The sequence below is a fragment of the Haliaeetus albicilla genome, chromosome 10 (genome assembly GCF_947461875.1).
Source record: "Haliaeetus albicilla chromosome 10, bHalAlb1.1, whole genome shotgun sequence".
Taxonomy (NCBI): domain Eukaryota; kingdom Metazoa; phylum Chordata; class Aves; order Accipitriformes; family Accipitridae; genus Haliaeetus; species Haliaeetus albicilla.
This window is the reverse complement of record NC_091492.1, coordinates 36,807,260-36,825,629: the sequence shown is the minus strand read 5'-3', so window position 1 is coordinate 36,825,629 and position 18,370 is coordinate 36,807,260. Positions and strand designations below refer to the sequence as shown.

General features: G+C 36.6%; 1 protein-coding gene across 12 annotated transcripts in view; it reads right to left on the bottom strand.

The window, feature by feature from the left end:
* The window catches only part of ARVCF (ARVCF delta catenin family member), a 292,495-nt gene that overhangs the window by 181,852 nt on the left and 92,273 nt on the right, over positions 1-18,370 (bottom strand). For all 12 annotated transcript variants that reach the window (XM_069795000.1, XM_069794998.1, XM_069794999.1 and 9 more), the window contains one exon: positions 3,271-3,336. The gene's annotated coding sequence lies outside the window, so the exon portion shown is untranslated. The remainder of the gene's footprint in view (positions 1-3,270; positions 3,337-18,370) is intronic.

Here is an 18,370-nt window from a genome sequence, read left to right as displayed (position 1 = left end):
CACCAGGGAACTGAAGACATTAGTATAAACAGGAAAGAAAAAAGGTCAATATTCATATTTAATTCTTGAAGCTACTAAATCAAATGAATTTTATTAGCTGCTTACCAACCAGTTCTACTGCATTACTCTCCCATATTTCAACCCCTCTCATTAAAAACAACCAGATTTTGACCTTACATTGCTTTAAACCAGGAACAGTACCAATGAAGAGGAGATTAAAGCAATACAAAAAGAGGGAATAAACAGAATGAGGCCCACTAGCTCTAATTCTCCCCAGTAACATCTGTCTCATTCTAAATCAAGTATTTTTTTCACCAAGCTAAATTTGGAAGCCTAAGGCACGAAGTAAATGTACTCCATTAGACCAAAACTATAGATCTGCTTTCTGCAATCATATGTGCAGATTCAAAGATGGCAGCGATAGACCCCTCCCTGTTTCAGCATCTGAAAATTTAAAATGCAATCCAAGTTCATTTTACCCTTTTAAGTTAAGGATGCAATCCAAGTTTGTCCTGATTAACACCACAGCTTTTTAGTGTTACAAGGCAAACATGCATTTGAGAACTAATAAATAATAGCTGAGCAAAATAAAAGTATTTAGCTCATCTGATGTCTTGAATAAACATCCAGTTCATGCATAAACATATAAAGGCAGAAAAAACAGATAGATTTTAATGGCAGTCTTGGAGAGACTCATCCTTCCATGTGATGGATTTTGGCATGTAAGATCTCTCAACAGAACAGTCTTTGATACGCATTGCAAAAACGTCCTGCTTCAGAGTGTTGCTGCCTGTTTGAGAGACAGAAACAAGGTCACGAGAACTGCCAATTTAATTTCTCTGTTTTCAGGTGCAAGACGTTGCTGAATCTTGAAAGCAGAAATCTTTATCAATCAGAAGTATTTTCTATTCTATTAGCCAAACATATTGGCTTCTTTGGGGTTAAACTGACAGTCAAAACAGCCTTCAGAGAATAATGTTCAGGACACGTATCGTTCATATCATTGGGTAAATCAAGACACCATAGTAACCCCATTGATTAGTCCAGACTCAAGTGTTCTTTACTCATTTAGAACTTCACTTGCATGAAACAGAAATGCAGTGCTGTGCTTAGTCTGCGAAGTGTTACATTAATACATTAATCAAAAATTATTTTTATTACATCACTGCAAGTAGCAATTTTCACATCTAAGATTCCTATCTTTATTATAACAGCTTATTATTAATCGGCTTGTAGTTCTATCAAAATTTAAACATTTGAGCTGAAGTCTTCCCTGGTAGATCTTTCCTTTAGGCTGTATTTCTCTTTTATGAAAACTTCAGCTAGAATAATTTGACCATTTCTCTTATCAGTTAGGGAAATTTTTGTGCAAGTTTCTTCCATTAGTGGCTCCGAAGACACGGTCAAGCAGCTTGCTGTCAGTCAGCAACCCTATGGCTGCCAGCACAGCACAGGGATGCAGCGTCTCCCTTCTGTTCTGTATGCAGCTGAAAGGGTGGCAGAGATCTCCACGACCTTGGAACTGGCAACACACCAACACCCATACCAAACCTCCACGGATTCCCCCTTTCCCTATCGCTCTTTTCCTGCCTGTGAAACCTGTTCTGAATTTGACCTTATCATAAGCCTCCATCTTGACTGGACAACTACCACATTTAAACTACCTCTTCTGTGCTGAGGTTGAGCCTGATCTGAAAATCAGTAGGAACTGGGGAAAGTATTAGATTTAGGGGGTCACTATCAATTGTCTTTTGGACAGATCATTTTCTTCCAGATAGCTATAGTTAGACACTGATCTCATCCCTTCCAAGGCTATCCTGCTTTTGTATCTTTGACTAAATCTTAACGCTTTTTGTAGCTTTTATCGCCTATCAATAGTATTTCTTCTTTCCAGGAATGCACTTATCACTAATGCCTAATTACAGTTATTTGGAAGCAGAAATATTTCTTCCAGATCTGCCCAAAGAACCAACTTTCTATTCAAACATCCCTTTTTAATAAGCATTCTGCTGATAACTTTGCTGAGTGGGAAAAATAATAATTTTGCTTTAACTGTCTAGCCATTTCAAATGTTTCAAACAAATTCCCTCTATTATATCAAAATGAAATTCCTGTACTGTATAAATAGGAATGTATTCCAGCTATAATAAATGCTTTTAACTCATTTCATTAACACTATGTAAGTAACAGAGGTAAGTAGCAAACAATTCAGACAGTAAATACAACATAAACTCTGTTGAGAATCCTTCCTACAAACAGCTTTGAAACTTTAAATGGGCTATATACACTTTCAGTTTTGACACATATAAAAGGGACAATGTTTAATCTAAAAATAATCAAATGAAACAGAAAGAACTCTATAAAAAATCAGTAACATGACACTTGTTATTCAGAGGATTATTTTCGAAGAATGCTTGGCTAAAACTATAATCCACCTACACTGAGAAAAATAAAGCAGTACACAGAAGGGAGTAATGTTTCAGGAAAACAAACAACAGAGTACTTTAATATTTAATCCCATTATTCACCACCAAGCCCCCAGACTTAAAACAGACACACCAAAGTATTGAGGTGAATTCACAGCAGCTGAAAATGCTTGTGGTCATCCACTAAGCAACCAGAGGACTGGCCTTTTGATCTCCAGAAAGGCTAAGACATAGCTGGCAGGGAGGGAACAGAGAGAGGAAGACACATCTTAAGAGGATGACCCTTACTGCAGAAAGAGTTGGGATCCAAGACATAACCATAGCCTTTAATCGAGCCTGTTCAGGTACAGAAAAACCTTAGGAAAGCACAAGCTGAGAACAGGATAGGAAATGAATGCTTAGAGTCCACCTGCTGTAAATGCGGCCACAGAAGTCACACAGAAAGAGATATTCCCTGCTCTGTCAGGGGTAGAATGAAACCAAATGAGGATTTCCATGGTAGAAGGAGAAGGGAGACATGGATCAGAGACAGTGTGAAGTCACGAGAGAAAATTGTCATCCATGTTCTCCTCAGCTAGCACTTGAATTTTACCCTTGCCAGTGCCTCAGCTCTCAATGCAATACAGAGTTACAGAGGTTCCTGTCCTAGTTCCACGGTTTTAAGATTTATCACGGGTATTTCCTTCTTTCTGCCCCTCAACCATTCTACCACTATTTTAAAACAAGTTTTAGTAGGCCTTCAATAGCATGCAAACTATTGGATTTCTGAGAGGTGTATAGATAATTTAAAAACATAAAAGGACAATGATTTAAGAACATACATAATGACAAAGCAGCACAATACCTTTTATAGTGTTCCTTTCTTGTAGTGGCTTTAAGACAGAAATTCTCCCTTGGTTAGATGATAACTCTGTCAGAGAAACAAAGAAACATAACAAAAAAGACATTTTTATTCCATCTAGGGGAAGTAGGAAGAGGGAATTATTTTTAAATAATTGATAACATTTACATAATACAGTGGAAATCTATTAGTTGTATCTCTCCTTGGTGCCCTTCCCTTCCTGAGTCATGCTGGTGTACAAAAAAGCATTACTTGCGATATCTATTCCACCATCACCTGAAACCCCAAGAAAATCCCACAGAACTGGAGTACAGAAAGTACATTCCATAGAAGAGCTCGTTTGGCTAACTACCTATTCCAATCCTCTTGATTTCTGTCCCAGTGCTACCTATATGTGCATATATCAAACATTTCCAAACTTAGAATTTAGTCCAATATATATTTAATTTCCCATTGATTCATAGATTTTAAAGCCAAAAATGTTTCCTTCATAAGCATACACAATAGCATTTTCAGTCATCCAGGTCTAAATACCATATAGTGACTCTCAAAATGTCAACTGTGGCTACACAAATACACCTCATCCCATTTGACATTTTTACTTCTAGCAGCAGGAAATAAGAGAAATTCAGGCAGGAAAACATTCACCTTTGAAATTCACCAGAAAGAACTCAACATTTTTCAACATCTCATTTTTAATTTGAGCTTAAGGTAATATTCCCATTACAGCATTTCTTATCTTAGAAATTTCTCATACAGATAAGAAGCAGGATCCTTCGTCTCAGATTCCCAGTCTCCTCCTCTCTTTCTGAGACCAAGAACATTTGAGTAGGTGATTCCTGCAGATCATCCTTGCTTAGTTCCACTCAGGCTAAAGGCTACCCATAAAACAGACATGCCACTACCCTTCCACTTCTAGACTGCAACATGGCTTCATCATTAGACCCTTCCCCTCTGTTCCTCCTTTGGCTGGAAGGTACAAGTAAGGCCAAATAAATATATCGGTGGTCAATAAGGAAAAACACTTCAACCCTGCAGATGCACTGGAACCAAACGGGTGCTAAAACAAAATTATACATCTCTGATGCAAGATGAGGGCTTCTTTGAAGCCTAATTTCTTTTAGCTTTTGTCTTGTAACAAGAATATGACTACTTCCTCTAAGTAGGCTAATTTTATGTATTTTATTAAAATATTCTCCATTTTTAAGCCAGAAATAATTCATGATTTATGTTTAGTGTCACATGGAGCAGACAAAAACTGCTGAAAAAATACTTTGCTTGATTTTTTCCTTCCTCTTTTTCCACCTGTATTTTTTCTTTTAGTTGATTCAGAGTCAAGAAGACAAGCAGCCTAAGGCATTTGACTTCACTTTGGACATCCTGGGTAAGGCCCAGATCCACTGCAGCCTTCATGTATGGCTGTGGGCTATTAAACCATTTTTTATCATATAATCTGGGAAGAAACTGCATTTTCCTACCTCACATCATCTCATTTTATATATATATAAAAAATACCATGAGGTATCAGGTACTTCAGAAAAGAACCACCCACACTACTACTGGTGGTCTTCTAGTGATAATCACATTTGTATAGTCTGAAATTTAGTGTTGATTATCAAGAAAAAAACTTTTTGTCTTTTCAATACAAATCTAATTGTTTCATTTTATTCTTTAAGCAGAATTTTTTGTTAAAAAATTCAATACCTTGTGCAACCAGAAAGTTTAGCAATGAGGTAAGATGAGAATAGATAATCAAGGCAAGTCTGGAAGAGGCTGCATTGCCAATACAACACATCCACGCTGTGGATAGAACAAAGAGATGGGTCAGCAGGAGTTGTGACAGTAATTCAAAACCACATGGGCTACCTCCTCTTGCAAGACAGGCACTATTCTACCTAGTCTTATGAGTGACAGTTCCTAATGTGTTGTCTGGATTATGGCAAACAACTGCATCAGCTAATGCTGACAGACCATGCCGTTCTCATATTCACATGGGTGCAGGCTAACTGACACTGGGAAACCAGGTGTTGGGTTTATATTGGCTGATGCCAGCTGAGAGCTTGAGCCCAAAATCCTGGGAAGGCTGGAGCTTGCTGAGGCTCATGGCTATATCGCAAAGTCTCTTCTTCAGCCCTTGGTTGCTGTCCATTTGATAACATGACCTGTACTGCAGGGGAGGCGGAGAGGGGAAAAAACTCACCGGCTTGGACCACATGACATTTAATAAAACACCTGTACTTCATTATGAAAATGCTGCTTCATTCCAGTGATATACTTTTATCGCTGATTTTAGTCAAGTATCTTACAGTTCTCAGATGAGAAAGGTGGAGAAAAACCTGTAATGCCTTTTCAAATTGCTTGTTATCTCTCACTTGTAACTAATTACCCCAGTCGCACTGTTAGAGATTCTGAGCAGTTTTATGTTCGCTCACCAACAAACAACTAAAAAAATGAAATCAGACAATTAGTCTCTAGCTATAGTAACTAATTAAGATAAATATTTTCAGAATAAGGAACTTAACAGAACAGCACTGACACTGCAAAATGCATGGGAAAGTAAAGCATCTTTCAGCAAACAATTTCTTGCCATTCAGCGAGTTCCACAATTGCATCCCAACCACTTTATTCTTTTCCTACTCCAGTGAACATAATTAGTTATTAAAACTTCTTCCTAATGTGGTGAGAATGTGAGTAGCTTATTGGACTACAGGAAAGCTTAGGGACAAATTTTGATGCTGTACCATCACAAGTGTACGCAGCAGTGACAGACCAGTATTTTTACACAAACAGCATGATGGAAAGTACTATAGCATCTGTCCTACCATTTGTTTTTCCTAATGTCTTATTCTGCATCATCCACTAAGTCTGGACTGTACTGGTAATCCACTCATCATACCTTCTTGGTCCCCGACTCAAAAAGCTTCTGAACATGCACCCAGTTCTTGAAAATTATTATTGCGCAGTCAGTTGTGTGAGAAGCAGTCTTCGGATAGGTAAAGCATGGATAAATCTACTGAATTCAGTGGACTTGCTTGGCCTTTGGTTCACAGTGCGGTAGCCTGCTTATTCGTGATGTGGAGACAGCGTTACACAAACCCACTAATGAAATGCATTCTGTGGCACTGAGCAGATTCCTCGCCTGTGCACAGAAATAGCTGCAATTAAAACTGCCAAGCATGAGGCAAGTAGTAAAGTCCAAAATAAGTGAGAGAGACAATAAAATGGTCTGGATAGACAAGCAGACTACTTTTCAATTCAGCTGCAACACTACTATAAGCACGTATTGCAAAATCTTGCCAAGGGCATGAATGGAAAGCCTGTATATCTTTGGCTCCTTCTGTCACTCAAATGAGCTTCTCTCTGGCATTTCTGGCACTAAAATAACTAATAAAGAATTTGGATGATGTAATTTATTTGGTAACAGAAAATTACCTGCCGATTCATAGCTACAGCCCTCACTGCACACTTAAAATCAGCCTTAAGGAGCTAATGTTTCTCTTGCTTACAGCAGTGTATTGCAGAGAGCACACTAGAGTTAGGAACAGTTACACCAATGGAAACGACACCAGTGGAAAAGAGCTCACTTGGTCCCAAGTTAAATTTGTCTGTCCATGTTTTGTCCGTATTGACTGCAAGAAGCTCATACCCTCCAATTGTATGTTTTCCTCGGCAGGGACTTTGTCACAGATAAATCACCAGAAGTATAGGCAGAGCTGAATAGTATTCTTTGAGCTGTATTTTGCATCTGCTGTGATTTACTTTCCTTAGCCAAGAGACAAGGAGGTGAGGAGAAGGAATTTTTTTCCCCTAAGCTCCTTCTTCCTTCATGTTATATCCTTACTTGCTAAACTGCTATTTTATTTCACAGAGAAACGTAGGGTATTCTGACTGACAACATAGTTCTGTTTTTATATAAGATATTGGATGGCAAACGTGAAGTATCTACATTATACAACTCAGTATGTGGGTATATACTCTGTCACAACTTGCATCAAAACATATGAAACAGTCATGGGAAATGAGGACTCTCCACTTAAAGATGGGATACAAACACAGCTACCACACAACACACTTAACAACAGCAACACTGTACGCTCATTATAAGGCTTTCCATCAAAAGAGGCGGACTACAAGCTGTTTGATATTCTAATATTTACACCCAATTATCTTTAGAAATTTATTTAAAACAGCATTATTTTTGTGTTACTTATGAGCTTTGAGTTCCCTTATAAACTCCTACTCATTCTTAATTATAATGTAAATCAGCATGTTAACATCAAGCAAGCAACCATTAACTAAACCAGCTGATACAAATGCAGACAAAGTTCGGACAGAAGCAGTGGCAAAATGCCCAGAAAGTTACAAAACCCCTCTGAACAGCTCAGGCAACATGGATAGGTACACAGGCCTTTCAAAATAGATGCTCTGGGTAATAGCAGTTACTGCCAATAAATATTATATAAATATTACAAAAGCAGTAAAGAGCCCATGCATCAGTACACAGACGTGTCATAGGTAAGAACTGCAGCTTTTTAAAATGTCAGGACTGAAAATGTACAACAGCCTATAAAATGTTGCTCAAGTCATTACATGCTAACAGCGTTGTAAATAATTTATTAAGAAAATGATGGCTGAACTAACTTTGGCAAACTAGATGCACCCATTTCCTCAACTATGTTAGTGCTGATAAAAACATGGCATGTTAAAAGAAAATTTATGAAATATAGAACTACAAAAGCCAACATACAGTGATTCACTTCAATGTGCTATGACACAAGCAAGTAAAATTAAAGCTAACCCTTTCTACTGAAGGAAATAGCACAGACTTTTGTGCGTTTGGTAAATTAATATTTAGAAGTCTCCCAGACAGTTTAGTGTTTTTAGTGTAAGACTAGGATTTTCTCCTAAACATCAAACAGAAAAATTGCATTAAAACTGCAGTTTCTTGATTGCCGCAAACCTAAATGACAGTATTTCCAAGATTTGTTTTCCAACATGTCATACATATTAGCAACTGTATACAACTGGGAGATTTGCAAAATCCACCAAATAGCCATGAATTATACATTCATAACTCTTTAAAGGTCATGCATAATAATCTTCCTATCAAGAGCCTGCTGATGGCTGCTAGTACTACTTTCCTAGTATTTCTCATTACAGTCATAAACATCTAGGAATGGAAAAACAACTAGGTATACACAGAATCTAATACCACACAGGTGCACATATATATTACACGTATATGTAATAAGTGAGACTTTGCCAGCAATGTTTCAAGAATTTACGTAGCAATAAAATTGTAGCTGAACACCTTTTATAAAAAAGGTGATGTAGAATTTTACAGCCTAATGTGCATAAGAATTCATCACACCCAATTAAATTAAAACGCAGCACCTGATCACCTTTTATGCAAATTTTTAAAAGGAATTTTGTTATATTATATGCTAATATGGAGTTTCATTTAATTTAGCTGATGAATTACCTAATTTTGTTTTCCAGTGTACTAAGGATATCCCAATCAAACATGATAGCTTTTCATGGGGTAACCAAAGTCACTTCATATGTATTACAGAAACAGGATGAATTTATTCATTTTAAATGGGAGGCAAAGGTGACCTTCCAAAAATTTATAATGAAATTTAATCTTGAAAAAAAAGAAGAAAAAAAATTAAATACTGGTTTTAGTGATAATACAACCTTAGTCCCAATAAAGTTTACAACAACTGCGGGAAACTCTGGTTGCAGCTGGTTATATTCTCCAGGGAGAGAAATTCCTCTCATAAAGCAAGCAAGCAGGCCAGACCCTGTAATCACTTCCATGACTGTTCAGCCTGCATAGAAATTGCACAGTTAGGCCTGTAACTGCTGCTTAAAAACTCCAAGACAATAGCACTGAAGTTACTGACTGAATACCAGCTGCTTCTGTTTCTTGTTCCCAGAAGCTGTGTATGCATGAGTATATGATTACACCAGAATCAAATCTGTATCACCATCTTCGTTTCATAGCTCTGAAGGGCCACTGCATGATTCAGTGGTTTTAGCTGAATTACTGCTAGGTTCATATGCCTCGGGTCAACTCCTACTAGGCAAGAATTAGAGATACTGGCCCACAACATGCTTGTAGTACGAGTAGAGCCTTCCAAAGTGTCATGCAAACCCAAAAGATAATGGACAACATGAGAAGAACAGCAAGTGCTGGTGACAGAGGTATGTTGAAGATAAAGCTTTAGGTTCATGATTGTAAATAAAATTCCAGATTATTTTTTAATCGAGATTAAATCACCCACCATATACAAATTTCAGTAAGTAACAACTCCCAAACCAACATTTTTACTTTGCAAGGAGTGGCAGTTAAAAATCATTCCTCTTTCAAATACATTTGCTGAAGAATGTTGCACTTAATACAGATTTTGACACAAAGAGTCAATCAGTAAGATTAATTTACCATTATGTAAGATCCGAGTACAGGTTTAACTTCTTTTCTTACAGCTTACACTTTTTTCTTCCCAACATTACATTCCACACCAACTTGTTCAACTCCAAACATAAGCTTAGCATTAAACTAATAAACTTGAATTTGTGTAAGAATTATCTTAGATTTGAAAAACGTGCTTTGCAGAAGAGCTGTTTTCTAAATAAAACAGCAGTTTCTAGTTACTATTACTAGTAATCATATTCCTGTTAATTAATAACTACATTATACAGTGAATTTACATGATGAAATTTATTTTTAACATTTCCAAGTGATATAAATACCATTAAAGTGGTTTTAAAAATATGACTGTTCAGTGCAGCCATCCCCAGCCATAAAAATCATGAAAAGCCAAATGATCTTTGCTTATTGAAGTCTTTTAACTTTAGCATTACACAGCTTCCTAACCAATCAAGAAGACCAATTAACAGTGTGGAGAGTGAGAAATGGCTTCCAAACTTGACTTCCTAATTCAAGGTTATTGCCCCTGTGCAGGGGGCCAGCAGACTCCAGTCTAAACAGAGTAGAAGGACAGAAGACACCAAAGGAGACCAGGAGAGAAAATAAGAAAGGAGGAATCTCAAAAGTAAGGGAGAGAAGAGAAAAGAAGCAAATCGTTTAATTTGTGGGTGAGTAGCCAATTTCAACACTGACTGCAAGACACAAAATCCAGCAGATTCAGATGTGAATTTAGCCAAGGGTTTGTATTTGAATTTCTTGAGGTGACCTATTCAATTCACTGTCATATTTAATTGAAATAGTAGATGGAAAAAACTGAGAAATTGAGCTCTACCATGTGGCCCCCATTTGAAAACGTTCTGATGAAGAGGAAAAAGGTCTTGCCTAGAAAAAAAGGGAAGTTTAATACATGTGTGTCATGGCTACTCCACCAGGTTTTAAACTCATTTACAGTACAGTCAAACTATAAAGTTAGGAGGTGTCTTTAAATAACTCCTTCAGCAAGCTGGAATTTTTAGAAGTAAACTATAAAAAGAAAATATTTTCTGACAATTTTAATTCAAAAAAGAAAACTGCAATTTACAATTAATATCTTACTGTACTCATACAACATAGATTAGCTGCTATAAAACAGCACAATGCTGTAACAGTTTCATTATGATTACAATAACCAGAAGCACTCTGCAGTCAACATTGTCAGATGTTTCTGTGTTGATCTGACATCATTCTAGCATGTTAATTATGCTGCGCTGACTGCCAGTGGCTAACATCTACTGGCTTGGCAATTAAGCTGGCAAGGTCTCAACTCTGAACAAAAGGCAGTTACCAGATATTTTGTCAAGCTAGGAAATTTCTTACTGAAAATATGTGCTTGAAAAATGTCCAGTTCTTTCTGAGCACACCCTCTGTGCCCAAATGGAAGAAGAAAATCAGCCTGAACGAAAGCTTAACAACTAACAATATTTTGTGAATATAATTATAGAGTAGCCTAGCTTACCTTAAGAAATGTATTTTCTCCATAAATCTGCATTTGTCCTGAACAGTCTTACTAGTTCATGTTGACAACTAGAATACTTAAAGCAGTCACTATTACAATGGTACCTAAGCCCTGTAACTGGCAAGACCTTCTACCATAGATAGACAGATTACCATTACTTGCTAACAAAGTTAAAAGTAAGGAATGTAAAATACAGGCAAGATTTTTTTTTTTTAAACAAGAACACAGAAAACTAGCTTGAAACAACTGGAAGTCACATAGCAAACCTGCAGAATCCATACCATGCTTGCGGACAGTAGGAGATGCACTCATCTTGCAGAAAACTGATCAAGTGGATGCATATATATGCAGATAAACCTAACGAGCATTCCCAAACTAACAAACTACACACAAACGGTTAGGAAATCAAAAGGTACAAGTAGTCAGATTATTTCAGATGTGCTGCCATTTTTTAAATTTTATTTTATGTTCCACAGAAGCTTTGATTTTACTAATGAGGTTTTGGCTAGTAGAAATCGGAGGGATGTGAAATCTGTACCTGGGTGACAGGGAAAGTGTGTAGCCCATCTGTTTGACTTACACAAAAATTATGTATATTCTATTTAGTTGCATAACAATGTTTCCATTTGCCTTTGTTGAAAAATAATTTAGTAAGTTCTATTTATTAATGATGACCCAAAGGGAGAAGTTCACATCAAAGGAAAAAGTAGGATCTTTACTCAGTCATGCACACAAACCAGTGTTACTTTAGCACAGGTTAAGATCACTAATACAAATTGCTTCAATAAAGCACAGTGAAAATTAAAGGTGAAGTACTGTAGCAACCTAAAATGAAAAACAACTGCCAGGGAAAGATATAAATAGCATCCAAACTTGTTGCTCTATGAATGTAAAAGAGATGGCTAGGAAGAATATCTAAGGATAGAAGAAATCAATCATTTGTAGTTGTTACAGATCAGAGCTTAGTAACCTTTGCCGGCAAACTGGGAATTCACACACAAAGCAGAGATGGCTTACTGAAGAATGAAATACGAAGCATATTTGTATTCTAAGTCCCAGAACTCTTACAAGCTGTATGCTTCATTTTAATACACTCAGGCTACTGGGCAGTCATATTACTTAGGCTATTTAAAGATACACCAACTTATTCAAATACTTGGCTACAGTTTTTTCAATTCCCAGGAGCAACAAGAGCAGCTAAAATGTGCAGTATTAGCTTCCAAAAGTATGTGTTTCCACATTTGAAAAAGGTTATGTAAGTACCTATAATCTTATGTTAATTAAAGCATGGTAAATACATACATTTATTAACATAGCTTGTTTCCTAGTGCTTTCAAGCTCATAAGTTTAAGGATCCTAGAATTGTAACAGTTTGTTGGGTTTAATCTGGTCTTCAAACACTGAAAAAGACTTCAGCCTCTTCTTTTAAAAGGATTAAAATGTGAAAACAGTAGGAATTTGGTTATCCAGACACTTTTGAAGCAAATTATTTGCTTTGCCATACTGTTTCCTTTTTTATGGTGACTGCTCTCACCTCTTTATCATGTATACTGCAGCTCTTCTGATATAGAAAATTTATTACAATCCTACTGTAAAGAAGTTGAAACAATTTCTTAGACCCACATGGCTTTATATTTATCTTTAAGCCAATGAAGGGAGATTAAATTAAATCATATTCCTAAAACTCTGACATCTTGCTAATTTCAAGCAACTTCTTGTTGCTTTTTCTAAGAAATATTAGGGGGGATGTGCTAAAGAAAACCTAAACAAGAAAGAGTGTTAGGATTCTGAAAGAGTACAATAAGCCAGTACTAAAAGGAAAAAGAAAGTGGATTTATTTCAGCAGTTGCCTATTTTTTAAAACCTGCAGACTCAGATCACTAGAAATTTGGCAATTACAATAAACTGGTTGATCTAGTTCAGTGACAGCTTGACCTCAGTCCCAAATACTGCATTTTGTTACTAGCGGAGACACAAACAAGAGACCGAAGACGTCTTTGAAAGGCAAAATTAACCAACTAAATACAGCAGTGGTAGTATTGAAGAGTATAGCACATGCTAGAAAGCCTAGCAATGAAATATGCTGACACCAAATAAATTTGTGAGTGGGAAGAACATAGAAACACTGGCAAGGAAAGGCGCTCAAGAGACCCACATTTCCACTGTAAACAGAAGCAGTAGTGCCAAGTGTGAACTGGCAATGGAAGCATGTGCCAAAGTGCATTTGGAGCTAAAAACCAGAGAACTGTCAGTAGTGCCTGAATCACTGTATTTACCCCTCTCAATGTATGCATTTCATGTGGCTGCTGTGATAACTTGCTCAGACAAACATTGGAAGGTATGAAGTAGCAATGGACTAATTAATATTAATTAATATTTTTGGTACCTGATTTAGTGACTGCAGAGAACTTTCTTTGTGGCTAGGCAGACAAAAAACAAGCAGAAAAAAATACACACAAGCAGGGAAACAAGGAAAATAAGGTTAAGAGTGAAGAAAGCACACACTGACTCCATCCTAGAAAGCTACTGCTTGCTCTGGAAAGGGAATAGGTAATTAATAGCAGAGAAATAAACAGGTAAACAATTCACATACATTTGCGCCATGCTATACTTCCTGCTAGTCATGTTGACAGTTGGATTAATTAATATACATTCCTGGTAAGATTAGTAAGTGTGGAACCGCATCGCACTTAAATTTTATATATTTATCAATATACATTTGATATACCTGTTGCATCAGTTTTTCAGTACCATATAACCTTTCTCCTTTTGCTCCTAAAACAAAGAGAAATCAAACGAGAACAATAGAGGTCAGAGAAACTCACAGTGCCATAGCATTTGGAAGTGGGGATATACTGTGCTGCACTCTTGATTGCTCTGGTCTCAGATGTAATTGAGGTACTGTGCCTTACAGAACCTTTTTGTCAAAGTACACTGCTCATTACAGTTCAAGCTCACAGGAATGGAACAGGCAGAATGGGGAGTAAGATGACATGGGAAACCACAAAGCAGTAAAAAAGCTGGCAGTTCTAATTTTAGTTCTGCCAGCCTGGACAGTGTCCTCTTAACAAGCACCAAGTATGATAAAACTGATGAACAGGCCTAACCATCAAAAATACAGAAGTAGTACCTCTAACACACAAGTCTTATTTGCATTTTAATATTTATAATCTTCAGATTTAAGAGACAGAATATGGTATGGCTGCACATCTGTTCTTTTAATCTGAACGCATGCCTTTTAATGTAAGCAGCTAAGCAACTGCAAACACTACAGTCACGACACTTCTGTGGGACTTTGCACGCCAGCTTCCAGTCTGACTCCATCATTAGAAGGTTGTGGCAGACCATGAATGTTCAGATGCTAGTTTTCTCCTCTCTCATTATATTATTCCTCCTGAATGATTCAGTGATGTCTCTGGTTTCTGTGGCATTGAAAATGCAGCCAAGGATTGATGAGGCCAAAAATACTAGTCTCAGAAAACCTCGTATTTCATACAAGTACCTCGGAAATCAGCAAGATATTTTGATTTCCAGTTGCAACAATGTCACAGGCTGTAGGTGCTTCTCACATGTCAAAACATACAGGAATGAAATGGATCCTATGAATATAGTATCAGATACAACGACACCATACCAGCCTCGCAAAATTGCACAAAAATATACTTGTCTGCAACTTGCTAGAATAATTGTAATGAATGAACAAATAATATTTAACTTGACGTCAAAAAAATGTAATCACCCTGAGTAAGCAAAAAAAAAAAAAAAAGTGCAAAGCTTCTATATATTAAGCTATTCATATAATGCTAACAAATCTCCATGATAAAATAAAACAATCTGCTATTCCCTCTAGGCCTCATTTAAGTCTTACTTTTTTGATCTCTTAGAAAGGGAGATGGACTTTTCCGTGTGTCCAGAGGCCACCCAGACACTAAAAGAAAGCACAGAAGCAAATCCACTCTCCACTGAAACCCTGCTATTAACTTACTTTGATTAATAGTACCAGAGTTTTAATAACATAAAGTGAATTTTATGTTATTAAATAAAATTTAATCATCCACAAAAATGTCCATAGATTTTTGTAAATTTTGGTAGAGCCATAGCATATATTTTCTTAGAGCTGGTATATGCATAATCTTATTATTAAAAAAGCTAACAGTCTCTCCAACTGTTAAGAACACACAGCTCTATATGAAAACAATAGGAAATTAGATTGTTCAAGAATTACATAATTTCATTCTAGATGTTAATTAAAAGAAATCACTAAACCCACGGAGGTTTAAATAAGTAAGAGAATAGAAGTCCACATTTAGGTGGGATCAAAATCTAAGGCTAAGGCCACAATAAATCTTAGTATTACTCTGCTGTGTTCACTGGTGTTGAGACCCACAAATTGTAATACCTTTACTGGTGAGAGTCACAATCTAACATTCTTTTCATGAAAAGTTGTTTAAGAATATGAATGAGCTTTCATTAGGTCTCTGCGATTTATACTTTTGAAGGGCAGATTCTAATTGTATGTGTGTCAGTCATAAACCCATCCAATTGTCATGGTAACACACAGTCATTCCAATGAAGAGTCAAATGATTAACTTGGCTGCTGGAACAAAAGTTTTATTGCTGCAATTTACTGAAACTGTCTGGTTTGCATATATTAAGCTGAATAGAATCACAGTAATGGCCATGCTGCTGGACACAGTGCTCTGCCAAGACTTTAAATGGATTTGATACTTAAATTTTTTGTAGAAAATGTGCATTATTCTGATTGTATTGAAGCTAGCAGGATTTTTATATGGTATACTTCAATTCTGTAAGACTCCCAGGTTTTTGTCTGCCCTCAAACATAACTAATTAGGTTAACTGGGTCAATCAAGAATTTAAGGCATAAGCAAGGCATATCATGCTTAATATACTGCTTTGACAAGTAAGCAATGTGATTGTTAAAATAGCAATTAACGTGATATCCCTGTATCTTTGACAGGTGATTTCCAAAGCAGTCACAATAGTTAGGTCAGAATTGCTTTTCCAAATCAAGAAACCCACTTACTTGGCTACCATTCCTCAAAAATCTGCCTTGTGATCTGTAATTATGGTTATGCTCACAACAGGATGCATCTGCCTCTGAGGCAGTGCAATGCTACCAGCATTGTTTTGCAGACTGGGAGATGAAATACAGAGAAACTCAGACCCAAGTTCAACAAGTTCTTTAGGTACCTAAATCCTCACTGACTGTTGAGGAATTAGGACTAACTCATCTAAAGTAAAACAGAAAACCAAGTAACATAGAAAACTTAAAGGAAGCCTATAAGGTTCCTTATAGGTCTTCCCAGATCTTCCTATTTTCTTCTTTCTTTTTTCTAGGTCTTTCAGTTCCTAAATTACTGCCCTGAACTCCAGCCGTTCTTCCCCTTCTTACAAACCTATGCACATAGGTTATGTCTCCTGTTTTGCTATCCATGCTTTGATTGGGTTATCCGCTTTTTCATTAGTATTGTGAATAGATTACAGAAGGAGCACAAACTGTTTAGAAACTGATGAGCACATACTAGTCAGCAACTGAAATTAAAAAAGCCACCTTCCTTATTTATACACATTCATCATGCAGCACATACAATAAAGCAGGTGTGTGCCTTGCTGCACATGGATCGCACAGAGTATGCGTCTGTCAGCTGCAATGCCACATGAACCTTCAAATCCTATGTTTTGGCCCCTGAAAGAGAGATCTGTAAAAGCAGTGGCCTGCTATCAAAAGCCCACCCTTTTAATAGACTGCAGTTATTGACACTTTTCAATGTAATTCAAAGCACAAATGTCAGGAGGATGCTTGGTCTTTAATATCTGTAATGATGTAATCATGCAAAAAGAAATTACTTAGACTGACTCTTGACTGTGAGCTCAGTTTCAGGAGCTGGCTGTTGTAACCGAGCATATATAATTAAATATATTCATTTATATGTATATGTAGTCTGGATACAATGGAGACATCACACAGAACTCTAGCATTTCTTTTTACATCTTCATTTCTCAGCTGCACCCAAGTCCATACTCGTGAAAGACTAAGAGGAGGAATTTGAATAATGTGCAGTAACATTTATTCATACATGTCAAAAGGGTGGCATCCACCCCTCTCCCAAAATGTTACGGAAAAGAAGAAAGAAAACTGTATTATAGAGAAGACTGTATACAGTGGCAAATAGCAACTCCAGATTCCAGCTTTATTGGACTGAAAGCATGAAATATATTAACCCCTTTTAACCCCTTTCTGAAACCTATCAGTCAGTTACGTCAGAAGCAAAAGACCAAATAAAGTGATCTGACAGCTTGCTACATTCCAAACGGACAATCTGGAAAGATAATTAACTCACCGAATTCTTTGTCATAGTCTTCCTCACAACCTGCACAGGCTGCTTCAACTCTAAAGTTTCAAATCCCTACAAAAACTCGAAATACTGTCTGATGTCAAAAAACCAAGTATGCTGAATATAGAAAAAGCAGAAGAAATTTCTGTAATTCCATTCATCAGTAAGAACTTAAATGAAATACCACCATTAACATCACAATGCAAATATTTTACATTTATAGATCTTTTTCAACTTCAGACTTCAATGTATTTTCCAATGGAAGTAAAGTTATCAGCAGTAATTGCTTTTGGAGACACACCATAATGTACCCAAGGTAAAATGCATTGCAAAACCTGGGATTAGAAATATTTTTTTACTTTCATATCCATATTCCTATTCTTTGATCACCATGCTGAGTACTAAGAATGGGGTAGCTCAAAAGGGAACCAAAAAATTCCATTAAAATTCAAACCTGTAGAAAACAGTATGTATTTCCACATGCATTTATGATTTTCTGCACACACAAACTGGTGTCTTCAAACATCTTTGAAGTCATTTTCAGGGCCTCTGTGAAAATTTAGTAACTATAGTCCTCATTAAGTGTAGTTTCAATGCATGTGAGCGCCAAGAGACTGAAGCAATAACTAGGCCTGCTGCATGCACTAGCTGAACAATGAAACTGAATCTGAAGATTTTAACTTCTTCATTTTTAGCGTAACTGTGACAGATAAACATACAGGCTTACACACATTAATAAGTATGCTTCAAATTATAGTGGTACTGCTGAAATCTTACATAATTTTAGAAGAGATTTTTTCATGCAGTTTCTACTGATAT